Source organism: Tachypleus tridentatus, chromosome 13, assembly GCF_004210375.1.
Source record: "Tachypleus tridentatus isolate NWPU-2018 chromosome 13, ASM421037v1, whole genome shotgun sequence".
Lineage (NCBI taxonomy): Eukaryota > Metazoa > Arthropoda > Merostomata > Xiphosura > Limulidae > Tachypleus > Tachypleus tridentatus.
The window spans coordinates 207,671,377-207,696,083 of NC_134837.1; the positions used below are offsets into that span (position 1 = coordinate 207,671,377).

Sequence of the window (24,707 nt, forward strand, 5' to 3'; positions counted from 1 at the left end):
TGACGTCACAATACCTCTGGTGAGTAGAGAAAGTTGCCATAACAATACCTCTGCTGAGTAGAGAAAGTTGTCATAACAATACCTCTGCTAAGTAGAGAAAGTTAACGTCACAATACTTCTGGTGAGTAGAGAAAGTTGACATAACAATACCTCTGGTAAGTAGAGAAAGTTGACATAACAATACCTCTGGTGAGTAGAGAAAGTTAACGTCACAATACCTCTGGTGAGTAGAGAAAGTTGACGTCACAATACCTCTGCTGAGTAGAGAAAGTTGACGTCACAATACTTCTGGTGAGTAGAGAAAGTTGACGTTACAATACCTCTGGTGAGTAGAGAAAGTTGCCATAACAATACCTCTGGTGAGTAGAGAAAGTTGCCATAACAATACCTCTGGTGAGTAGAGAAAGTTGCCATAACAATACATCTGGTAAGTAGAGAAAGTTGACAAAACAATACCTCTGGTGAGTAGAGAAAGTTGCCATAACAATACATCTGGTAAGTAGAGAAAGTTGACATAACAATACCTCTGCTGAGTAGAGAAAGTTAACGTCACAATACTTCTGGTGAGTAGAGAAAGTTGACGTCACAATACCTCTGGTGAGTAGAGAAAGTTGACATCACAATATCTCTGGTGAGTAGAGAAAGTTGACATAACAATACCTCTGGTGAGTAGAGAAACTTAATATCACAATCGTTCTGGTGAGTACAGAAAGTTAACATCACAATTATTATATGTGTATTTTATTTATGGAACTTAAAAAACACCTGAATGAACACAGATTCACTGGTAAGTACATATTTCTCCGGTTTCCATTCATTGTATTTGAATCACACGTTTTTACTTAAGCTCCTCCCTTGTGATTATTAATAATTATCGTCTTTCTATGTTAATTTAGTTTGTTTTACGTTGTATTTTATCATAGATGGTATTCAAGTCATTCGATCTAGTATAATTTTTGTGATAAAATAACGTCAAATTTATTGATGAAGGGAAAATTATGCTTACAAGTGTAAGTACAACCTAGAAAGTAATAAGAAACAAAATTCTACATTTATTGTTAATATATTTTTCAGTATTTCAAACTTAAAAATTTACGAAGTGTTTGCTTTAGGGCAAAGCCACATTGGGCTCTCCGCTATGTCCACCGGGGATCGAACGCAGGATTTTAGTGTTTCAAGTCCGTAAAGTTACCACTGTTCTTCCTTAATGAGGCCGCCGCGCATGGCTGGGTAATTAAGGCACTCGACTCCTAATCCGAGGGTCGCGGGTTTGAATCCATGCCGCACCACACTTACTCGCTCTTTCAGCTGTGGAGGCGTTATAGAGAGAACAGCTAGTACATAGTATCCATCACTAGGTGTTGTGGTACTAATGGGATTTAATCGCCGTTTGTGTCGCGTATCTATGTTCCTAAAATACAATGCTTAATTATTTTTTTACAGGGGGAACGCGAACTGTGGACCCTTAGAGTCATAGTACAGCATGCTAACCTCTGAACTACGTCTAGCCCTGCGTTTTGTGATCAAAGAATCTGTATGTCACCGACAAGAAAGCGAAGCTTGTCTAAGATACATAACATTTGTATAGTTTACTCTAATCATACAAACCCTTTACACTAAATGCTAACATGTTAATACTGTTTAACTTGGCGAAGCATGTTAATACTGTTTAACTTGACGAAGCATGATCCTTTTAAGAAAAGCCAACGTAGCATCACAATGACACTAGTAATAGCTTCAGCCACATCCTTCTTTCCTGGTTCAATACCAGTTTTCAGTATCAATCCAATATATCATCTTTTCAGGCTTAACACCATGTTTCCAGTACGAATCCTGCAGGACAAGTACGTCTACTTTTCTGGTTCAATAAAATGTGTCCTGAACTACATTCTTCTCCATTATAACGTAATCTAATGTGACGTAAATTTCCTTTCCTTAAACTGTTGCTGATTTACAACTTGACAGGGATTTAAATTTTCTGCGCACACACTGGTATACAATATATATATAAATACACGTACCTATCTCATGTGGCTACAAATGAATAGTATTACACTCACCAAAATGAGTGTGTGTACAGAAGTATTGCAGGAACTTTTCCCCTAGGCCCGGCATGGGCAGGTGGTTAAGGCACTCGACTCCTAATCCGAGGGTCGCGGCTTCGAATCCCCGTCACATCAAACATGCTTGCCCTTTCAGCTGTGGATACGTTACATGTTATGGGGCAATCCTAGTATTTGTTGGTAAAAGAGTACTCCAAGAGTTGGTGGTAAGTGGTGATGACTAGCTGCCTTCCCTCTAGTCTTACACTGCTAAATTAGGGACGGCTAGCGCAGATAGCCCTCGAGTAGCTTTTGTCGAAACTTAAAACAAACCAAAACCAAATCCTGATGAGGAAGCGTGGATGAGCAAATTAAAATATACGAATGATCTCAATGAACTATAGCATCAGATGCCACTCTATTACAACGCCCTCTGCTACCAAAACTCTTAGGCTTAAATCAAACATTACATAATAATGAGGTCCTGTTTTTAATAACATTTCCTCATCCGTACATTTTTCACGTCTTCGGATCAATACGGTCAATTTGTTTCAACATCGTGAAAAGAAAAATGCAGTTAATTACTCGAATCACACGCGCATGCGCGATCACCCAACTCTCTATAGACTTATTAACGGGCTTTTCAAAATTTCGGGAGTGGAACATTTTCCCATTAGTTTCTGCATGCTTCGTTGCTCTCTGCCATTCAAAGCAGGATTCACTTTTAGTAACCCTGTACGACATTCCAGTACGCTTCACGACACCTATCGTGTAAAACCTGTACTATCGCAAGTTATAGGTGACTCTCCTGACGTAATTACCCTGACTCTTCTAGCTAATTAAACCTTTTTCTTCTGTTTTAAAGCCTTCGTTGGCCTATTGAAAATTACGTCGTCCAGAGCATTGCTTCATGGAATGATATTGTAATCTGTTTCACCAAAATTTCTGCTTTATTTACAACACGTCACTGTTTATCGTGCTTTTAAAAAAATATTCATCATTATAATCGATCTTTTCCATAAAAAAAAAGGTTATTTAATCGAGTTACAATTTTTTCCTGTCAGATTATAAAAATTACCTTTTCAAGAACGTGTTCAGTAGAGAAATATTAAATACTAGTCGTTTTTAGGCGTGAAAGTTTCACAATGGGATATTTATATTATGTCCATCGAGAGCATCGAAATGTGATTTATAGCATCACTAGTCCCTGAAAAGAGAAGTTTTATTTAGTGACAACCCATCAGAAAATATGATAAGTTCGCATAAGAACTTTCGCGCGAAACTACGTAAAAAGCGTTAAGTCAAAAGCATCCACCGCCAACCCTTAGGTTTTCCTGTCTCAGCGAAAGTGATATATGATAGTTAATGTTATAACGCACCCACAGTCCTAAAGTATGAATCATACAGTAATCCACTGGTTAGAGCATAGGACTACGTGTGAACCTGCTGTTCGATACTCCACGTTCCCGTAAAAAAAAAAGAAAGAAAGAAAGAGAGAAGAGTCGTATTTTGCGGCCGTTAATGCGTCATTAGAGTGACAGTCAAATCCTACTTTTCAATCACATAAGAGTAATTTACGAGTCGGAAGTGGGTACTTGTGACTAGCTTCGTTACGTCTAATCTATCAGTTCAAAATTGAGGCATATTCAAAAAAAAAAAAGTTTCTGCAGGAAGGTGACTCGAACCATGAACCTTCGGATTCATAATCCTAGTTCGTTAATCGAAGATAAAACCAAATGGTTTGAAAAAAAAATCTGAAATATCCTCACTCCGTTTTAATAATAAAAGTATCCAACAATATAACATCATACATTTGTGAAAGACGCCAACAACTGAATACAAGTGAAAACTGGTCTAAAAACAAAACAAAATCCGACCAATCGTGATCAATAATTAATTTTCCAAATAAGCTTTTGTCTATTTAGAATTAACACAAAGATCTATCTGTTCTCTGCCCACCATGGGTATTGAAACCTGGTTGTTTTTTTATGCGGCGTGAGTCCGCAGACATACTGCTGCGCCACTGAGGAGCCCAAATAATATTTGGTTTGGTTTGTTTTGAATGTCGCTCAAAGCTACACGAAGGCTGTCTGCGCTAGCCGTCCTTAATTTTCCAGTGTAAGACTAGAGGGAAGGCAGCTACTCACCACCACCCATCGCCAACTCCTGGGCTACTTTTATACCAACCAATAGTGGGATTGACCGTCACATTATAACGCCCCCACGGCTGAAAGGGCGAGCATGTTTGGTGTGACGGGGATTCGAGCCCGCGACCCTCGGATTACGAGTCGGGTGCCTTAATCACCTGGCCGTGCTGAGCCTCAGATTACCCATATAAGAACTAGAAACGATTCAGCACGGTGTGGAACGTTTTAATCTGTGCACAAAATTAAGCTCATCCATTTTCTTAATTTGCATAAATCTAAGTACTCGTGTACGAAAGCAGATGACAATACTATAGTCAACTGTTGTCAGTTTTACTTTGGGTAAAATAATTTTCATTGCTCTTATAAATCATTGTTAGTTAACTTACTAGTAAAACTCTAAGGTTTTGTTGTTTAATTCCTATGTTGCAAAAGTGTTCCTCTACTTCGGATCTAAGGCGTAAGAGTTACTTAAGTGTTTCGTAATGTTCTCACTTACGAGAACAAAAACAAACGGGAAAAATGTTCTGAAACATCTGTTATCCATGCGATGTAGGACAGCGGTGGTTTCACCTTATTACTTGCATGTCAAACTACAGTCGCAAGGTTCCATAACCCGTGCTGACCTCAGTGCCCCTCAAAGTTCAAGGTCAAATAGAGAGGGGTGCAGGTTGTGTAAGGCAAGCAAACTCCGAGTATAACGAATGTGTTGTTGACAGCGACCTCTAACTTCCGCTTTAGTTCCTGGAAAGTGACCCTACCCCTCTTCCAAGTTGGGAATCTAGTAGCATGAACAGAAACAAAAAACACCTCACTCTCACGAGCTAACGCTCTTGTAACAGCAACAACAAAATTCTGATCGAAACACATTTGTTAAATATATATTTATTTCTCTTTTCACAAGCTAACGTAAATAAAGTGGCTTAGATGACGTTGTAGAGGATATATTTATATAATACTACAATATAATTTATGTTCAATATGTGCAACAGGTGACCTAACCCACCAACCGTCCAATTTATCTATAATATTGTATAACAAGCGAAAATAGCACGGCCATGGCCAGATGGGTTAAGGCGTTCGACCCTTAATCCGAGGAACGCGGGTTTGAATGCCTGTCGCACCAAACATGCTCGCCCTTTCAGCCGCGTGGGCGTAATAATGTCACGATCACTCTTACTATTCGTTGGTAAAAAGTAGCCCAAGAGTTGGCGGAGGGTGGTGATGACCAGCTGCCTTCCCTCTAGTCTTACACTGTTAAATTAGGGTCGGCTAGCGCAGATAGCCCTCGTGTAGCTTTGCGCGAAATCCAAAAACAAACAAACGAAAAAATTCCTCGTAAAGAACTGACGAAAGTGGCATTAGCAAAATATTATGTTCCTCTTCGCGTGGCTTCAACAGGTGACGTAACACGTGAAATGGAAAGATGATAGAGAGTTTAAGTAAGTACAAAGTAAAGGCTGCTGAGCTGAGGGAAAGGGTACAAACAGCACACCTGGAGGAGTTAAACAAAGTTATCCCCATGTATTTATTCTTTTGGATAACAAAGAAAGTAAACTAACTTACACGTGTGTAAATAAACGGGCTTATTAAATAATATAAGTCACGTGTTCCACAAATTCATTGAGATAATATAATTAGGGAAATATTAGTTGTGCCAGTGATTTAAGAGTTCGATAAAAATCATAGGTTTAATTTATGATTTGAAATTAAAAGTCTTAGATATGAAATGTCAAACAGCAATAGGCACAGGTTAATAAAGATATGGCCAGTTGAGTCATGGTGCATTAACGGAGTTATTATAACCTTGTTAGAGCTAATGGGATACCAGTTTAGTTACAAACATTCAACATTTTTAAGGCCTAACCGTCACATCATTCAAGTTTGGAGAATACAGATTATTATTTAATACAATACGAATATATACTATATAGTCTAAGAACTAAAGTCACTCTTTACTACAATATAGTTGTTGAGTTTGTTGTCCAGAAACCAAGAGCACTCTTGTCTAATGTAGAACTGTGTAATCTGTTGTACAGAAACAAAAGTCACTCTTGTCTAATGTAGAACTGTGTAATCTGTTGTACAGAAACAAAAGTCACTCTTGTCTAATGTAGAACTGTGTAATCTGTTGTACAGAAACAAAAGTCACTCTTGTCTAATGTAGAACTGTGTAATCTGTTGTACAGAAACAAAAGTCACTTTACTGTGGTAGAAACAGTTTATCTGTGTACCACTCTACGTTTCTAATTGAATCATATGAAATGTTCTGAAAAGGAATAGAAGCATTTAATATGTGCTTTACAATTTACTAATGAAGACAAGAAACTTCTACACGTAACAGGATGCTCATTGGTTAACTCATAGCTGTAAGAAACCAACCAGGTTTTTTGTACCATAAAATGTCAGCTAGTTCATATGTTAAACGCGCTAGTATGAATATATTGTTCTTCAGCTAAATGTTTATTATTTTTCCCTCCTTTTCAAGTGCTTAAATCTGGTCTTACTGACGAAGCCGGTAACTCATTGGCCAAATTCACGTGATGTGTTTTTCTAAACTTACACTAGGAGTAAAAATTCCACGAGACTTTGTTTGGTATAAGCTTGCTTTACGATCTTCAAATAGATTTCTTTAATCATCTTTTTTTCTTTCCATCTTCTTATTTTGATGATGACACTGTTCATTTATTCTTCTGTGTTATTTAAATACATTTATTACTACGACCTTGAAGTAAGGAAGAAGGGTTGTAACTTCAATCATTCCTACTATTCGTTGGTAAGAGTAGCCCAACAGTTGGCGGTGGGTGGTGTTGACTAGCTGTTTTTCCCTCTGATCTGTCACGTGTAATAATACTTCAACTAGTTATGTAGACAGGGTTTATATTACTGTATTTCATTGTTATTGAGGGGTTTTGTTTCCAGTAGAACGTACGGTCTAGCATCAATAATGTCATCTCGAAGATTACTTTTGTGTATATTTCATATTTATCTCTCAAGCGCCACCTAACCTTGATTCAACTGAATTAGTTATGAACACCATTCAGTCAAACTTGTGCTACTCTATGGAGTGCCAACTATTCAAGGATACAAAAATAACAATAAAACTGGGTTAGTGCGTATAACTTGGGTGGCTATATATTTATTCAGCTATTCTTTACCCGCTGAATTCTTTGAACACAGACCCATGAGCACGTGAGCATGGGTGGTTTAAGGGGTGGGAAGGGTTAGTGAATGGAGAAAGACTATGACCTGTATCATTTCCCCTTCACTGGCTACTTTACATATTTCACTCCCACACACGTCATTCTTTGCATCTACAACACACCACCAGGAGGTTTTATCGTTAAACAAATCTCTCTTCTTTTCATTTTATTTTCAACTGGTAAAATCGATTATAAATAACGTAAGTAGCACTTTTAATCAAATGATTACACCATACAGTTTCATAGCTTAGCTCAACACTGTTCTTTTTTAAACTAACTTTACATAAAAGCATAGCTTGTGTGTGTATATATATATATATTTCACATTTTAAATACGTTTAGAAAATGGTAAAGTGGATCGTCGAGAGAGACAAAAAAGGGGTAAAAATAGCACGTGAATTTACGTAGAAACGAGTGTACGTGCGTAAACTTGCGACCTTTCATTGGACGTGGTAGTAGTAATATATATTAACATAAAATATTTGTATGCCTTTATGCAACAGTTTCACTTTTAGCCTCAATGACTTCTTACTGAATACGTTTGAAGTATCACCTGCATCAAAGTGTGTAGATAATACACAATAGGTTCACCTGTATCAAAGTGTGTAGATAATACACAATAGGTTCACCTGTATCAAAGTGTGTAGATAATACGCAATAGGTTCACCTGTATCAAAGTGTGTAGATAATACACAATAGGTTCACCTGTATCAAAGTGTGTAGATAATACACAATAGGTTCACCTGTATCAAAGTGTGTAGATAATACACAATAGGTCTCTCACATACGCAACTGGAAACATTAGGCTTAGCAATCAGACACGGTGGCCGTGACTAACATTAGCTCGTTAAATATTACATTTCTTTGTTATATTAAAGTGAAAGTTTTTTTTGTTTGTTTGGATCATGTATAGGAAGGACTACATTTTGAACGAAGTTCTAATATTTTGTTCTTCGTGAGAAAGCCTATCTGGGCCCTAAACATGCCTTACAATTAAATCAGTTATCACAGGTATAGGAAGCGATTGTCTTTGTGTGTGTGTGTGTGTGTGAGAGGGAGGCGAACTTGGAAGTAAAGCAAGCTTGTTGTCACAAGTGTGCCTGCTGGAAGCAGGCAGAAACTAGTGTGTGTGTGTGTGTGGGGGTATAGTTCAGTAGCATGCTTTCACGGGAAAACCTGTACCATTAGAGTGATGGCTTCAGCTTATTTTGATGCAACTGGAGCTAAAATATGACAGAAATTTAGAAGCCATCATGAGCGAAGTTAACGTGAAAAACTGTCGACTTTCACGTCTTTAAATTTGTATCTTTTCTATTCGAGTCTTTATCTCCAATTATCGAATTTCATTTAAGATATTTTTATGAGTTTACAAAAAGCTATTAGTTTCGACGAAAACCCTAATTCTGTTAAGGGACTCCTAAACAGTTAGGGGACTCCTAAACACATATGGCCCGGCATGGCCAAACGTGTTAAGGCGTGCGACTCGTAATCTGGGGGTCGCGGGTTCGCATCCGCGTCGCGCCAAACATGCTCGCCCTCCCAGCCGTGGGGGCGTTATAATGTTTCGATCAATCCCAAGTAGCCCAAGAGTTGGCGGTGGGTGGTGATGACTAGCTGCCTTCCCTCTAGTCTTACACTGCTAAATTAGGGACGGCTAGCGCAGATAGTCCTCGAGTAGCTTTGTACGAAATTGCAAAACAAACAAAAAAACAAACCTAAACACATTGAACTTTTGCTCCCAGTGGCATGTCTGCTAGAAGCCAGGTTTTACAATTACTTTGCTTTTACTGAAAGCTTTATAAAAATAAAATTTACTAAACACATGACAAAGGCGGGCTGAAAATAACAAAAACTAAGTTACTATACTTACAAACATGCTTTAAGGGCGACGTTTCGATCTTTCAGTATTGGTCTCAGATAATCTGGAAATTTGGTCTACTTACATCTTCAGAAGACGTGAATGTAATGTGTTAAAGATTGACAAACGTTAAAATTTAGATGAAAGCTGTTTGAAAATATTATGCATTTAATACAAAGTGGGTAAATGGGGGTTACATAAAAATACACATTTTGGATGACAGAACAACATTCGGTCTTTTTTAAGTTAATACCTAAAATCCAGAAAAACCTGGATTTATCCAGGAGAAATCCGTATGATGTTAAAAAATCAGAAAACATGAGTCACCCAATTACTTTCTGTTGGCATGATAACTAGAGCATTTGACAATTCAAACGTGCATGAGTTACTAAGGGTTACGTTAGATTACACTAATGTACCCCCAACTGAGAAACGATAAGTTATCTTCTGTTCTAGCGTAAATATTAATATTACTTTGCTTATATGATTCAATATATTTGAGGTAAATACTAAAAATGCAGCCCAATGTATTATTGTAGGTGTTGGTAAGTCAAATACTTAGAAGGCAACCGAGTAAATTATTGCGATAAAGTTAACCATTGTAGTAAAACAGCAGAGACAGCCTAGCATCCATTAAAGCAATAATGAAATATAGAGTTTTCGTTGATAAACAAGAAACTGTTGAAGCAAGAGATAATAATATTGAAACAATGTGGTCGATACAAGTACATTAACCATGATGAACATGTAATTTCTAATTAAACATGCTTTTCACATCATAACAAGTGTGATTAAGTATTGACACTGTTTATGCTAACAAGTTATTCAAGCTTTTAACCTATGATTTAATATTGCTAATAAGGCTAGAATTTAATATTGTTAATAAACCTACAATTTAATATTGTTAACATAGCTATATTTTAATATTGTTAATAAACCTGGAATTTAATATTGTTAATAAACCTGGAATTTAATATTGTTAATAAACCTGGAATTTAATATTGTTAATAAACCTATGATTTAATACTGTTAATAAACCTAGAATTTAATATTGTTAATAAACCTATGATTTAATACTGTTAATAAACCTAGAATTTAATATTGTTAATAAACCTATGATTTAATACTGTTAATAAACTTAGAATTTAATATTGTTAATAAACCTATGATTTAATACTGTTAATAAACCCAGAATTTAATATTGTTAATAAACCTATGATTTAATATTGTTAATAAACCTATGATTTAATATTGTTAATAGGAGGTCACAAGAAAAAGAAGTAGTGTCTGAAAGGAGAACAACATTATTAAATGGATTTTTTAAAGATTATTCATATTGCAACACTAATTTAGCAGAATGAACAGATGTTTTGTAATTATGTTCGTAAATAAAGGGCTGGCATTAATCTTATTGTGAAAAACTGTGCATAAGAAAGACATTTTTAAAACAAATGTTAGACAAGATAACAGTAGAGTAGAAAAATGCAAAAAAAAAAAACGAAAATTCTCTGAAAGTGAGGAAATGTGACATTGTTCACATGATTTGTTTGTTTTTGAATTTCGCGCAAAGCTACTCGAGGACTATTTGCGTTAGCCGTCCTTAATTTAGCAGTGTAAGACTAGAGGGAAGGCAGCTAGTCATCACTACTCACCACCAACTCTTGGGCAACTCTTTTATCAACAAGTAGTGGGATTAACTGTCACATTATAACGCCTCCACGGCTGAAAGGGCGAGCATGTTTGGTGCGACGGGGATTCGAACCCTCGACCCTCAGATTACGAGTCGAACGCCTTAATTGAGCGCGTAAACACGAGTTTTTGAAAGTCACAAGTCGAATGTATTACGTTAAATAGTTTTTATTCCTTGATGTGAAAGTTAAACTTTATATATGATATATTTATACGTATGACGTTTCAGTATATATATTATATTCAATAGATATCTTTCAAAGTATAAGGCTTTTGAAATCTGAATGAAAGACGTCATAAAAGTCCAACCTTTTTTAGAGTATGGTTATTTATATTAGTTTTTATGTAACTCTAGTGTTTATATAGAGTGCGTGATTAGAAAAGAAAACCGTATTACGAAACTTCAAGTTGTGCATTCAATTTTTTTATCGTTCCAAAAGTCAGTGATCTTTTTTTTTAAAGTTGGGAGATTTTAAACGCCTACATGACTGCAACAAAGTAACGTTTCGCATCCGACGTTTCACACTTTGCTCTTTTTTTAATAATACCAGAACAAAGTGTACGAATACACAACACAGCGAGTAAAGCTGGAAATAAAGTTTTGTATCTCCGAATATATAGCTTTTAAAATTAAGTGTAGCAAAAGCAGGTTATTCACTGCTGTGCGCTTTGTATACAACGTACTTGGAATAACCGAAATGGTCCCTTGTTGATAAAAGTAAATCCTCTATTGTTTGTAGCACTAATACTACACGATTTACACTTTCCACAGTTAACCCTTAACGCGGAAGAGACATTTACGTGAATCTCCAAAATTAGCTCCATTTAACTATGCTTATTTCCCAATAATTAAAAATAATTTATATTTCATCAGTCCTATCATATTGTCAGGATTTTAAGTATTTGATACGATATGTCTTTTCCATAAAAACATAATTACATACATACTAAGCTCAGTTTTAATCAGATAAAATTTAAAACTACTACACTAGAAACAAATGTCGCTAGTTATTCTCAGCGAGAATCCAGGGGGCGATACTTACCTTTCGTAAACAAACGCTGCTTGCTTTATAATTCACATGGTAATTGACCGGACTTTCGTGAAAGAATTGTTTTTTGTGTTGGAAAATCACTTTATTTAGAAATATGGACAGAATAATTTTTTTCATTGGACATTTCTCATCTCCTCACCAGATACGTTTTGAAATATGGTTCAAACGTTGTAAAGGAAGATAGGTTTTGAAATACATTGTAAAAGACACATCGGGGTTTTTATCTAACGCAAAACACTGGAATAACAAGAGTAACAATGTAAACACTGAACCTAAATAACACAGACTACATGTGTGAGGTCCAACAAATTGTCTGTTTATAATTCTAAATGTTCGTAATAAAGTAAATGTCTCTGGGCTGCTGAACATCTTGACAAAGGGAGTTAGTTGTTAAACAAAATATAACGAACGAACTTCCACAAATTATTAGTCCTAAATTTATAAAATAACATTACTTTTGGCACGTTCAGTCCACAAAAACTGCCAAAATGTATTCGCTTATTTATAACTGTTTCAAAGTGTTTTATTATAGCCAAGTTTTGTAACTGTTAATATGCGATTGGCGAGGCTTACGTTCTGTGATATTAGGGGTTCGACTTCGGAGTTGTGCAATAAACATTAGAACACAATTTACCGTTATCCTGTGAGCTAAGCAATGGATCTATAGCGACTTATGAAATATGCTTACGTAGCTGTTTAGTCAGAAATGACGAATCTGAAGCAACTTATAAATAAACAATTATTTAGTAAGAGAAAATGGTTAATCCAAAACTACATACATAGAAAAGTTGTTTTGTTTTTCAGGGTTGACTGGTCTGTTTGGACAATAGAGAAAGGCAACTTCACAAATAATCACTGACCCTTACTTGTTCCTGTTCAAGCATCATTGTCCACTTTATAACCTAGTGTGTAGGCCCTTATTATTTGACGCCTCTGGTCAAGAGCTGTGACCCCAAACTCAGCGGGGTATGGACTGGACAGAAGAATAATTCTGCCTTTTGTTCACCTTCCTCCAACACTGGTTCGTTACTTCCTGAATGTGCGGTGTTCCCCTTTTATTAAAATGAGCGATTTAGCCTCAAATCGGGCCAAATATGAAATCTCCTTAGTGACCAACGCGGGAGAGAATATCTCCCTTGGTTTAATTTAGAACAAAGGAAACCCGTGGGATGAAAATAGCAACTCGGAAGATTGAAAACCTTGTCTACATTCCGAGAAACACTGGTATTTTGATTACACCAGGAAAGCTGAATAAATACGCATAAATATACCAATACACTATACTTAACTAGAGACGGGTTCGCTTCTTCAAAGGAAGCTCTGCTTTCTGAGAGACAGACAAGCCCATAAGTGGAACCGAATCGCTAAGGCTTAGTTCACCGAGCCAGGTGGGGGCCTTATGAATAGATCGTAACACACACTATGATAGCTTTTCTACACTCACTGAGGTTGTCTTCCATAATGTGTTTTTGAGTGTGGGACTTGAAAGTAGAAAAAAAAAGACGCGAATATTACCATGGAATAATTTTTCATCGTATACATTTGCCTTTCTTCATTACGACACAAAGAACTTGTCATGTGAAGAGGACATTTAGAAGCCAGAGGCTGTTAACATAACCATCAGAAACTACTTCAGGAAGCCTTCAAAATATTAGAAATTAGAAACCTTACTTCCAGTTTTGTAGATGTTATATTTGATGTAATGTATCTAGAATGCATTTCTAAAAAATAGATACAAATTGGATGTTCCACACATAGCCACTAAATATCCCCCCCTCGGTGGACTCAGCAGAAAACCTAAGGCCTGGCATGACGAGGTGGGTTAAGGCGTTCGACTCGTGATCTAAGGGTCGCAGGTTCGAATCCCCGTCGTACCAAACATGCTCGCCCTTCCAGCCGTGGGGGCGTTATAATGTTACGGTCAATCCCACTACTCGTTGGTAAAAGAGTAGCCCAAGAGTTGGCGGTGGGTGGTGACGACTAGCCTTCCCTCTAGTCCAACACTGGAAAATTAGGGACAGCTAGTACAGATAGCCCTGGTGTAGCTTTGAGCGAAATTCAAACACAGATAGCCTGATGTGGTTTTCATATAAGAAAACACACACACACTAAATATTCAAATCGAAATATATTTTAATTCTATTCACCGGCTAGGTAATACAATACGTTGCAAATATGGTGATGATCGGGAAGTCTCAAGGCTTATAAATATTTGTTTGCTTTTAGAATTTCGCGCAAAGCTACACGAGGTCTATCTGCGCTAGCCGTCCCTAATTGAGTAGTGTAAGCCTAGAGGGAAGGCAACTAGTCATCACCACCCACCGCCAACTCTTGGGCTACTTTTTTTACCAACAAATAGTGGAACTGACCGATTCATTATCACGCTCTCACGGCTTAGAGCGCAAGCATGTTTGGTGTGGCGAGGGTTCGAACCCGCGACCCTCAGATTACGATGCGAGTATCTTAACCACCAGGCTATGCTGAGTCACTTGTAAATATAAAACTGGGTTACGATACCCGAAGTGGACACAGCACAAGAAGCCCATTGTGCAGCTTTATACTTAATTGTAAAAAAAAACAACTTTACTCTACAGAAAGGAGACAAAGAAAAAAAAAAAGTGCTGATAGAAATGGTATTATTTAAACAGAAAAGGAATTATTACAACATGTAGTAATTTGATAACACCAACTGACAAATGTAGCGACTGTAGTAAAATTCATCAAATAAAGTATTTCACAAAACGAACGTTTCGTTTGAAACGAACGATAGTTGAAAGTTGAACTTAAAATATTCCTTTCATTCCTAAAATTACAAAATTCATCCAACTTAGAACAGCAACAAGAAAAATAAAACTTCCATTAGTTTGTTACAAAAAACTAGAATATGGCTGTAATTAAAGTATCAAAGGCCACAAAAAAAATCGTTTGTTTGTAATTAAGCAAAAAAAATTAAATAAATCGCACAATGATTTATCTCCTATGGTCATCACAGGTGTCAAAACGTAAGAAGCCGTGAAAAAACTCTGTGTGAGCTTCAATTAGAATATACAATTAGAAAACTTTCAATGTGACAGTTGTCAACAAATTGTCCGGTGTGACGAATGTCAAACAATTACCCCAAACGTAGCAACGGCTTGTGTGTCTTTATCTTTTGTTAAATATTTGTAATAAAGTCACATATGTGCGACTAAGCACAGAAAGAAAGTTGTGTCGTATGTTCAATTTTATATTTATCATTAATATAGTAAATATACAACAAAACATTTCTTTGAATGAATGAGCTTCATATGAAAAAAAAAATGCAGAAGTGCTCAAACTCGTTTGTTAAAACAAAAATATCAAACTGCTTATAATTACATTAACGTTAGCCTGATGTGGCTTTGCTATAAGAAAACACGCAAATATGAAACGTATATCTAACTCACATCCTAAATATTATATTGAGTTAATACTTATAGAATGGTTTATAATTACATCAAACTCAACAAATTATGCAGATTATAGAGACCTGAAACTTAGAATATTTATCTTCAAATAATGGAAAACCTGCAGAAAGTTAAATAACTGTAGAAACTAAAAGTCCTGAATAAACACAGCTGCTAAAGAGACCTAAAAAGTAGAATATATATCCTAATATAGTGGAGAAAGTTAAATAACTGTAGAAACTAAAAGTCCTGAATAAACACAGCTGATGAAGAGACCTAAAAAGTAGAATATATATCCTAATATAGTGGAGAAAGTTAAATAACTGTAGAAACTAAAAGTTCTGAATAAACACAGCTGATGAAGAGACCTAAAAAGTAGAATATATATCCTAATATAGTGGAGAAAGTTAAATAACTGTAGAAACTAAAAGTCCTGAATAAACACAGCTGATAAAGAGACCTAAAAAGTAGAATATATATCCTAATATAGTGGAGAAAGTTAAATAACTGTAGAAACTAAAAGTCCTGAATAAACACAGCTGATAAAGAGACCTAAAAAGTAGAATATATATCCTAATATAGTGGAGAAAGTTAAATAACTGTAGAAACTAAAAGTCCTGAATAAACACAGCTGATAAAGAGACCTAAAAAGTAGAATATATATCCTAATATAGTGGAGAAAGTTAAATAACTGTAGAAACTAAAAGTCCTGAATAAACACAGCTGATAAAGAGACCTAAAAAGTAAATATATATCCTAATATAGTGGAGAAAGTTAAATAACTGTAGAAACTAAAAGTCTAATAAACACAGCTACTAAAGAGATTTCAACATTTAGAATTTATAAATACTTTGATAATAATTAGCAATACATAACAGAAGCTTAATAAATAAAAGAAAAATATAATAATTATAAAAATTATAAGTTTGTAAATTTACCACTGACCCAAATAAACATGGAGTACCTGAAATAAGGCACAGACCGAGTGGACAGTTAGAGCGCGGAAGTGAAGGGGGGGGTCTACAGAACCGAGGATTCATGATTCGGGTTTTGTTGTCTAGAATATTCGCCCCGAACTTTAGAACCACGGATACACTTCCTTCTGTATCATTGCGTGAAAAAAAAAAATTCAATTTCATGGAAACAGAACATGTCGTTGGGGGACAGGATGTAGAAGTTTGATCTAGTGGTTGTTTTATTTACACTATTCCAATAAAACTGTCACATTGTTCTGCACTCATGGTAAAGTGTTTCTCCTTGTTTATCTATTGACTTTCGAGCAAAGCTACACGAGAGCTATCTGCGTTATCTATGCCGAACTTAGCAGTGTAAGACTAGAGGGAAGGCAGGTAGTTTACACCATCCACCGCCAACTCTTGTTGTACCAACAAGTAGTAAAATTGACCTTAACTTTATAACGCCCCACTGCTAAAGGCGCGAGCATTTAGCTACCGGATTCGAACTTTCCTAAAGATAAATGCGAGTTTTTTGTTTGTTGGGTTATTTCTGCTCTGCCCACCACGTGAATTGAAATGAAACTTACAACTTGTGTTACATAAATCTTTGTTTAGCCGAGGAAGATGAATTACACAGCGATTTAATTTTAAGAAAAAAAAACCCGTTGGTGTACGGATGTATTTGCAACATTTGTTTTAATCAGTTTTCTTAGACTGGTCTACTACGTTTTGGGTTTGTTAAACCTTCAACAGGGAATACCAAGCAAGCCAAAGTTTCAAGTTGTTCACGGTCATATATATGATTCAGTGTAGAAAATCCCCACACTTTACTCCCCTTGCCTTATCGCCCAAGTCTGCTCATATTGAGACCAGTAACAATTAGTTTAGAATACACTGTTTATTGAGAAATTATCTAGACCAATAACAACTAGACTATATATCATACACTATCTGTTGAGAAATCATTTGGACCAATAACAACTAGACTATATACCGTACACTATCTGTTGAGAAATCATTTGGACCAATAACAACTAGACTATATATCATACACTATCTGTTGAGAAATCATTTGGACCAATAACAACTAGACTATATATCATACACTATCTGTTGAAAAATCATTTGGACCAATAACAACTAGACTATATACTATACACTATCTGTTGAGAAATCATTTGGACCAATAAGAACTAGACTATATATCATACGTTGTTTATTGAGAAATCAATTGGACCAATAACAACTAGACTATATACCGTACACTATCTGTTGAGAAATCATTTGGACCAATAACAACTAAACTATATACCGTACACTATCTGTTGAAAAATCATTTGGACCAACAACAACTAGACTATATATCATACACTGTTTATTGAGAAATTATCTGGACCAATAACAACTAGACTATATATCATACACTGTTTATTGAGAAATTATCTGGACCAATAACAACTAGACTATATATCATACACTATCTGTTGAAAAATCATTTGGATCAAAAACAACTAGACTATATATCATACACTATTTATTGAGAAATCATTTGGACCAATAACAACTAGACTATATATCATACACTGTTTATTGAGAAATTATGTGGACCAATAACAACTAGACTATATACCATACACTATCTGTTGAGAAATCATTTGGACCAATAAGTCTACAATACTCTGATTAATGAGAAATCGTTTCATAAAATATAAATACCATAACTATCAAGCCCTCCAAACGTTAAAACGTCATTAACGACGGGACAACCACTACCTCCCTCACCCCACAATGTATCCTAACCTCACATTTCATAGCTAACTGAAATAAATTAAATTTTGATAAATCAAGCTTGACCAACAAAAAGGCAGGAAAATACAGTCGAGTTCAAAGGTCGGTAAATTTCTTTATGAGTTAATCAAAATTAAAATCATTCATGAAATGAATTCGTGGTATATTCATATAATAACTATTGGTAAAACTCAGTTATAGAATAACAACTAATATTTAGAAAAGCGTTTTGGTAACCCTAGGCTCCAACAATCGCTTTTATGACATACTGTTTAGCAACAAAAGTATGATCCAATATTGTTATTACTGTACCTACTGGACGTATAAAATGAAATGTATAGACAATAAAACTGGCAAAATATTTTTTGATTTCTTAAGTTAACGCTTTCATTGATTGAAGATATTTGTTTCTTTTATTAAAAACGTTGGTGATATAACACAAAAATAACTTATTTCAGAAACGATTTAAGTTTAAAATTCAATTTTTGCTTTCATAATAAATTGTATGCACTAGGGTTTAGGCTAGGTAATCCAATACTACGTTATTACTTTAGGCTTATTACTAACACTTACAGCACTTGTAAGGTTTCAGGCAACTCGTCATTAAAATCGTAATGGGCAGACAGTAATCGAACTATTCTATTTGAATAAATGTATTTTATTGGCCCAGCACGGCCAGGTGGTTAGTGTGTTCGACTCTCTATCTGAGGATCGCAGGTTCAGATCCTTGTACCATCAAACATTCTCACCTTTTAAGTTGTAAAAGAATTATAACGTTCTGGTTAATCCTGCTATTCGTTGGTAAAAGAGTAGCCCAAGAGTTGGCAGTGGATGGTGATCACTAACTTTCTTCTCTCTAGTCTTACACTGTTAAATTAGCAACAGCTAGCGCAGATAGCCTTCGAGTAGCTTTGTGCTACTGAACTCGAGGGCTATCTGCGCTAGCCATCCCTAATTTAGCAGTATAAGACCAGAGGGAAGGCATCCAGCTAGTCATCACCACCCACTGTCAACTCTTGGGCTACTCTTTTACCAACGAATAGTGGAATTGACCGTCACATTATAACGCCCTCACGGCTGAAAGGGCAAGCATGTTTGGTACGGCGGGGATTCGAGCCCGCGACCCTCGGATTACGACTCCAACGTCTTATCCCACCCGGCCATGATGGGCCGTGCGTGACGTGACACACAATGGCTTTCATATATATTAGATACATACAATTGCTGTATCCTACACATATATATAAAAAGTTTCCATTACACTGTTAGCATACAAACAACCTAAAACAAGGAAATACTGATTCAGAGCTGGATACATAGAAAAAGTTTCTGTTTAGACAGTCATTCAATAAAGCATTCTTGGTACACTGACACCGAAACCTCTAATACTGCAAACAGTGAACATCACCGCTTATACAGGGGAATAAACAGATAAATAAACCTGATAAACAGCTAAGGATGTGAAGTAAGTAGACCTGATAAACAGCGAAAGATGTGAAGTAAACCAGATAAACAACTAAAGATGTAAAGTAAATAAACCTGATAAACGAACACAAGATGTGAACTACATACGGATGAAATCGACCATAAAATATAAACCTGAAAAGGGGGTACGGGTTATCAAGTTAATCCTAGAAACGTAGTACATGGGATCATATGCCTCAGTGGTACCTGTTTTGGGTCTTTGTAGCTACACATATACAGAAACACGAGGCCATGGTTGGGCCCACAGACAATTCAGTTCTGTAGGCATTTTTTCCTCCCTTTTGTAATTCAAGTTTTACAGATCAAAATAACCATCATTCAGTTTTAGTACTTCTAAACCACAGTTCACAACTTACAGTATTTGAGATGTATATAAAATGTATCATTATACTGTGGGCCCTTTACATCGATGGTTAACACTCAACTGTCCATTCTGTCTTTTGATTAATCAGGCCTTGAAAAAGCAGGTATCGATACCTGAATATGTGAATGTGCACATAACAGATGTATAGCTCATAGTGTTGCTTTGCGCTTAACTAGACGCAAACAAACAAAATTAAACCGCGTCTCTGAACAGTTCCAGAACTGATGACTTTCACCTTACTGTGTCTCGGTTTTTGGTCTGATTATCAGAGAACCGAATAAAACGAAGACGAAACCTAACGTAAACGGGTGAAATGGTGTAACGTCTGTAGGTTTAACAACAGCAATGGCTCTCACACTTGGTGACAGTTCTCGCTTTACTCTTTTATAATTTTGGGTACTTGAAAAGTTGAGTGAAAACACACATCTGAGTACAAAGGAAAAACATCAACACTAAAGTCTTTCCAATGTACACAGGAAAGTGTGTTCCATAAGCAGAGGGAAAATTACTTAGGTATATTTACCGCGACATTTTCTCACTGCTTCAAAATATTTCCTGCAGATGCTACATATTTGTCACGTGACACCCACCACACGTGACATTGACATGATTAAAAAAAACTTTTTTTTTTTTCCAGTGGTACATGGTGCTTGACATACAAGATAAATTCGTAACGACACATTTCTTCAGCGCTGAGAGGTCGCTACTTTCCTTAGAAAAACTCTTATGGTGTTAACCCTTACCGGTAAACTCTCGGTGAAAATTTGGAACTTCATAAACAAAAATATTTTAAACCGTTTATTTACTAGTCAGTTTTACGACACCGCGTTATAATAATCATTCATTTGTTTTAATAGATGTATTATTTGTGATGAAAAACACAACGTATATACTTTATTAAAACCATATACAAGAAGTTACATGACATTTATTGGTGTGTTAAAAGTCGACTAATTACATTCAACTCACAAACCTGGAAAATTTAAAATACAATGATTTCGCATCTCACAACATTACCGTGCCAGACAGTCAGTCTACTGGTGATAAACAAGACATTTCAATAGTAGCTGTGCCAGCCCTTGGTGGCGCAGATAGCCTAGTTGCTCTGCCCCATAAAACGCCAAAACCAACCAACCAGCCCGTGGTCGAACGATGAAACTAAACGTAAAAACGTTTCGCGGTCGAGTTTTGTTTCGAGAGGCTGTGAACCCTGTATCAAACTCATCGCAGACAGAACTGTTTAAAAGTGAATTTTTTGTATGAAACGTCTATAGACGATGTTGGTAAACGAAATGGAACTGGTTCAGTGCAGTTAGTACTAAAGTCACTTTTAACGTAGCAATAATGGAGAATATTAGCAACTAAAGTGTGATGGCTCGTAGCAACGAATAACACCGTTATGCTGGTTTTTATGTTGTTGTTATTTTCTGATAACACTAAATTTCGATAAGAACTAATTCTTTAACCTGGGGGAGTGAATCCATAATAGCATTACGCACGACTATTACAAGTTTTCGAATAGCAATAGAAAACCAACTTGTACTAATGACATGCGTTTATAAGTTATTAAATTAAATGAATTAGAATGAGAATAGTTTTACAGTCACAATATAACAGTGATATTAAACATGTTTGTGTTATACTCGGTTTACTTAAGAAACAACTGAAAGCGCGGTACCACCAAAAAACAATCGTTTACCATCCGCTGAAATACACGTGTAATACACGGGTTTCGTGTAATTTGTACCATTAACGTGACAATTAATTATCATTCCAAATATTACTGTACTTTGATAACCTTATCATCAATGCACGTGGTAGAAAAGGGTTGATTTATCTGTTCATTATTTAATGTAATAAATAGAACATTGTACTTTGGTATTTACGAATCTAATTACAGCAACAATGCCGATAACAAAGTTGCCAGGAAACGTTTATCTGTTGACAACTGAAGCCATCAGGTTATTTTTGTGTAATCTTATCTGTTTATTAAACAGTTATAAAATACGGCATAGAAAAACTGACTAAAATTATTTGAGGTAAAAACATTCTGATTTACGCTCGGAAATCGTTGAATTACCAGTGGTGTTTGAAGAAGTCCGGCCCGACTTGTGACGGGCCGAAAGAAAATATTTCACGCGTCAGCTCTGTGTGCTAATCCCGCGTGTTTCAGAGTGACTCGTTGGGGCCGTCTCGAAGTGCCGCCCAATTAAGGGCTAGTATATCATTACATTCAGGCACGTTTGCCTAAAGTGCGACAAGTTCCATTTCGTGCTGGTTTTCTAAGGTTTCTTGTCGGTGTTAGTCCTGAGGTGTGAATATAAACAAAACAAACAAACAACAACAACAAACGCGACACGAAAGGTAAACACCTGCAGAACCGATCGACTAACTTTACACATAATATACCAAAACCTATTACGTAAGTTACTTTCACTCACCACTGTGTAGAAAGGTCGCTAAGTCGTCTTCTTCCAGGTCGATGTGCCGAGGTCGGGCTTGTTTCCGACGCGCCATCCCGAAAAGTCGACGGCCGCTAAAATAACAAAATCGTAAGATAGCAAACGTCTTTTAATTGATACACCACACGCTATTGCGCATGTCACGATTATGATTATCAATAATGCATTGGGACTGTCATAATCAAATTATAGGGCTCAGCCAGCAGAACGTGTCGGCATAGAAAGAAACCTTCTGAAATGTTAGAAAGGGTTACCGTCACTACGTTCTCTGGAGTTCAGCGTTAGGTTGGTTACACGGTCTGCTCCAAGAGGCTATGATTTTTTAATGTTCTTTTCATCACTGGTCCAGCTCGAAACTAGAGGCTACTGGGCAGGTGGTGACCATAAAAGAGTGTCAAGCAGGTCAACGGGTGGTAATACTGACCATTCAAACTGACTAGGTGCAGATCAGGCCTTTGGTGAAACATTTGACTCATCAATCAGTTTAGTGTTGGTATTAAATGGACGGCCGAACCATGCATATATCAAGCCTTTCGTGCCTTCTAACTGACCACAAATCATCCTGTCCCCTAAAAGTATTGGTCACTCTTTGTTTTGAAGAGATTCTCCTCCCCCTGGTGGCTATACAAATGTCTTCTTTTGTTTTAAAAAAGCAAGAAAGTACAAAGCACGTGCGAACGCGTTACACCAATAGGCGGCACGGACTGGGACGCCTAATGTCCCGGTAGCGGCTTGTCGCACGCGGAGTGCGAAGCTGTGTGCCGTTAGTTCCCGCTAGTACAGAGAAAATGCCGGGCGTTTGTGGTAGGTCCGCTTTTCCTCTTTCATCGGGAAGGCGTCACATCTGCCCTTAACGCGGTTTTTTTTCCTCTCTCTTTCACCCATGGTTCTGGCAGCTTTTAAATAACTTCCTACCACGTCTCTACGCGTGTTAAACTTAGGTTATAAATATTTCCAAAATTGTCGTTTGTTTGTATATTTTTATTGTAAAAATAAGATCATAATGAAACGTTTCTTATCAGACTCGAAATAAGAGAAATGCAAACTATATTACTTTACTTTCATTAACTTTTAAATACAACGAGAAACGTGTGTGTGTGCTGTCAACATGGCAGAATACTACGTCAGTTGTGCAGTACATGTACAAAGAATGAACGTTACACGTACCCATTGAATAAGCTGAAAAATAGATAAGCTTTCAACTCACTTTCAAGTCGTGCCTGGTGGGCATGGGCGAGAGAAACAGCGGTAACGTCCAGCCGACGCTCTGACGCAGGTCGCCAGGCCCGCCTTGCCGTTGACCAGCTACGTTACTCGGCGGTCGTCTCCTCGGAGCGCCACTGATGCTCGGGCTACGGCGGCGCTGCAAACACACTACGTTCTGATTGGTCAGAGGAGTGCTGTGACATCACTCTCGACCGCGGCACCTATTCATGATTTATAAGTAGTTCTGAAGATAAGTTTTGAATATGGCCAAGACTGGGAACAAGCACGCGCTGTGGACCTGTCGAGAGTCTGTCTTGTTCTGTGTAACATCTCGTGTACGCTGCAGATGATGAGGCTTCTAGCCCGCAGCCCTGGGCCGCCAGTAAAACCAATCATAACGCGAGGGCCGCGGCCATACATATCGGGCGTGCTGTGTCCGAAATGATGCACTTGCGCGAAGGGTGGCGAGAGCCAGGCTACTGAGCAGGTGACATGGCCACAACTATGTGTATGAACATCACAAAAGAGAGCGTTCATAAGTCGGCGCCTAGTAAAACAAACGTAGGGAAAAGCAGAGCAGGTTGTATATTAAGTTATTCCAAGCACCTAACGCACTAGTGTGTACTTACTGTTCATATATGCGCTTTTCTTACACATATTTACACGTCTCCATAACTACGTACGTATAATATACATATATATATATATATTCATAACTGAATTTGCATATTTGCAAAGGCTGCCTTTTTTGAATCGATTAATAAAATTAAATAAATCATAATTTTCTATCTCTTAAATCACAAAATTATTGTTTGAAAACACAAGTTCTGAAATACTTTATATTGAGGTAAGGTTCCACATTGTACAAATTAGTTAAATAGCTACTGGTTCTCAAACGGTTTGACCCAATTAAATAACACTTGAGTAATTCTCGTTGTTGTATCAGTTAATAACTAAAGGTTTGGTAATAGTTTTAATTGAATCATATAAGAAGTACGAGTCTTGGCATAATTAGTCATGAACTAATAACTAC

General features: G+C 36.7%; 1 pseudogene across 1 annotated transcript in view; it reads right to left on the reverse strand.

Moving 5' to 3' along the window:
* The window catches only part of LOC143240065 (sal-like protein 1), a 126,641-nt pseudogene extending 102,640 nt beyond the window's left edge, over positions 1-24,001 (reverse strand). Inside the window, exons 1-2 of the transcript XR_013021545.1 lie at positions 23,676-24,001; positions 22,448-22,542 (exon numbers count right to left, since the gene is read on the reverse strand). The product of XR_013021545.1 is annotated as a sal-like protein 1 (transcript). The remainder of the gene's footprint in view (positions 1-22,447; positions 22,543-23,675) is intronic.
* Positions 24,002-24,707: the final 706 nt, after the last annotated feature.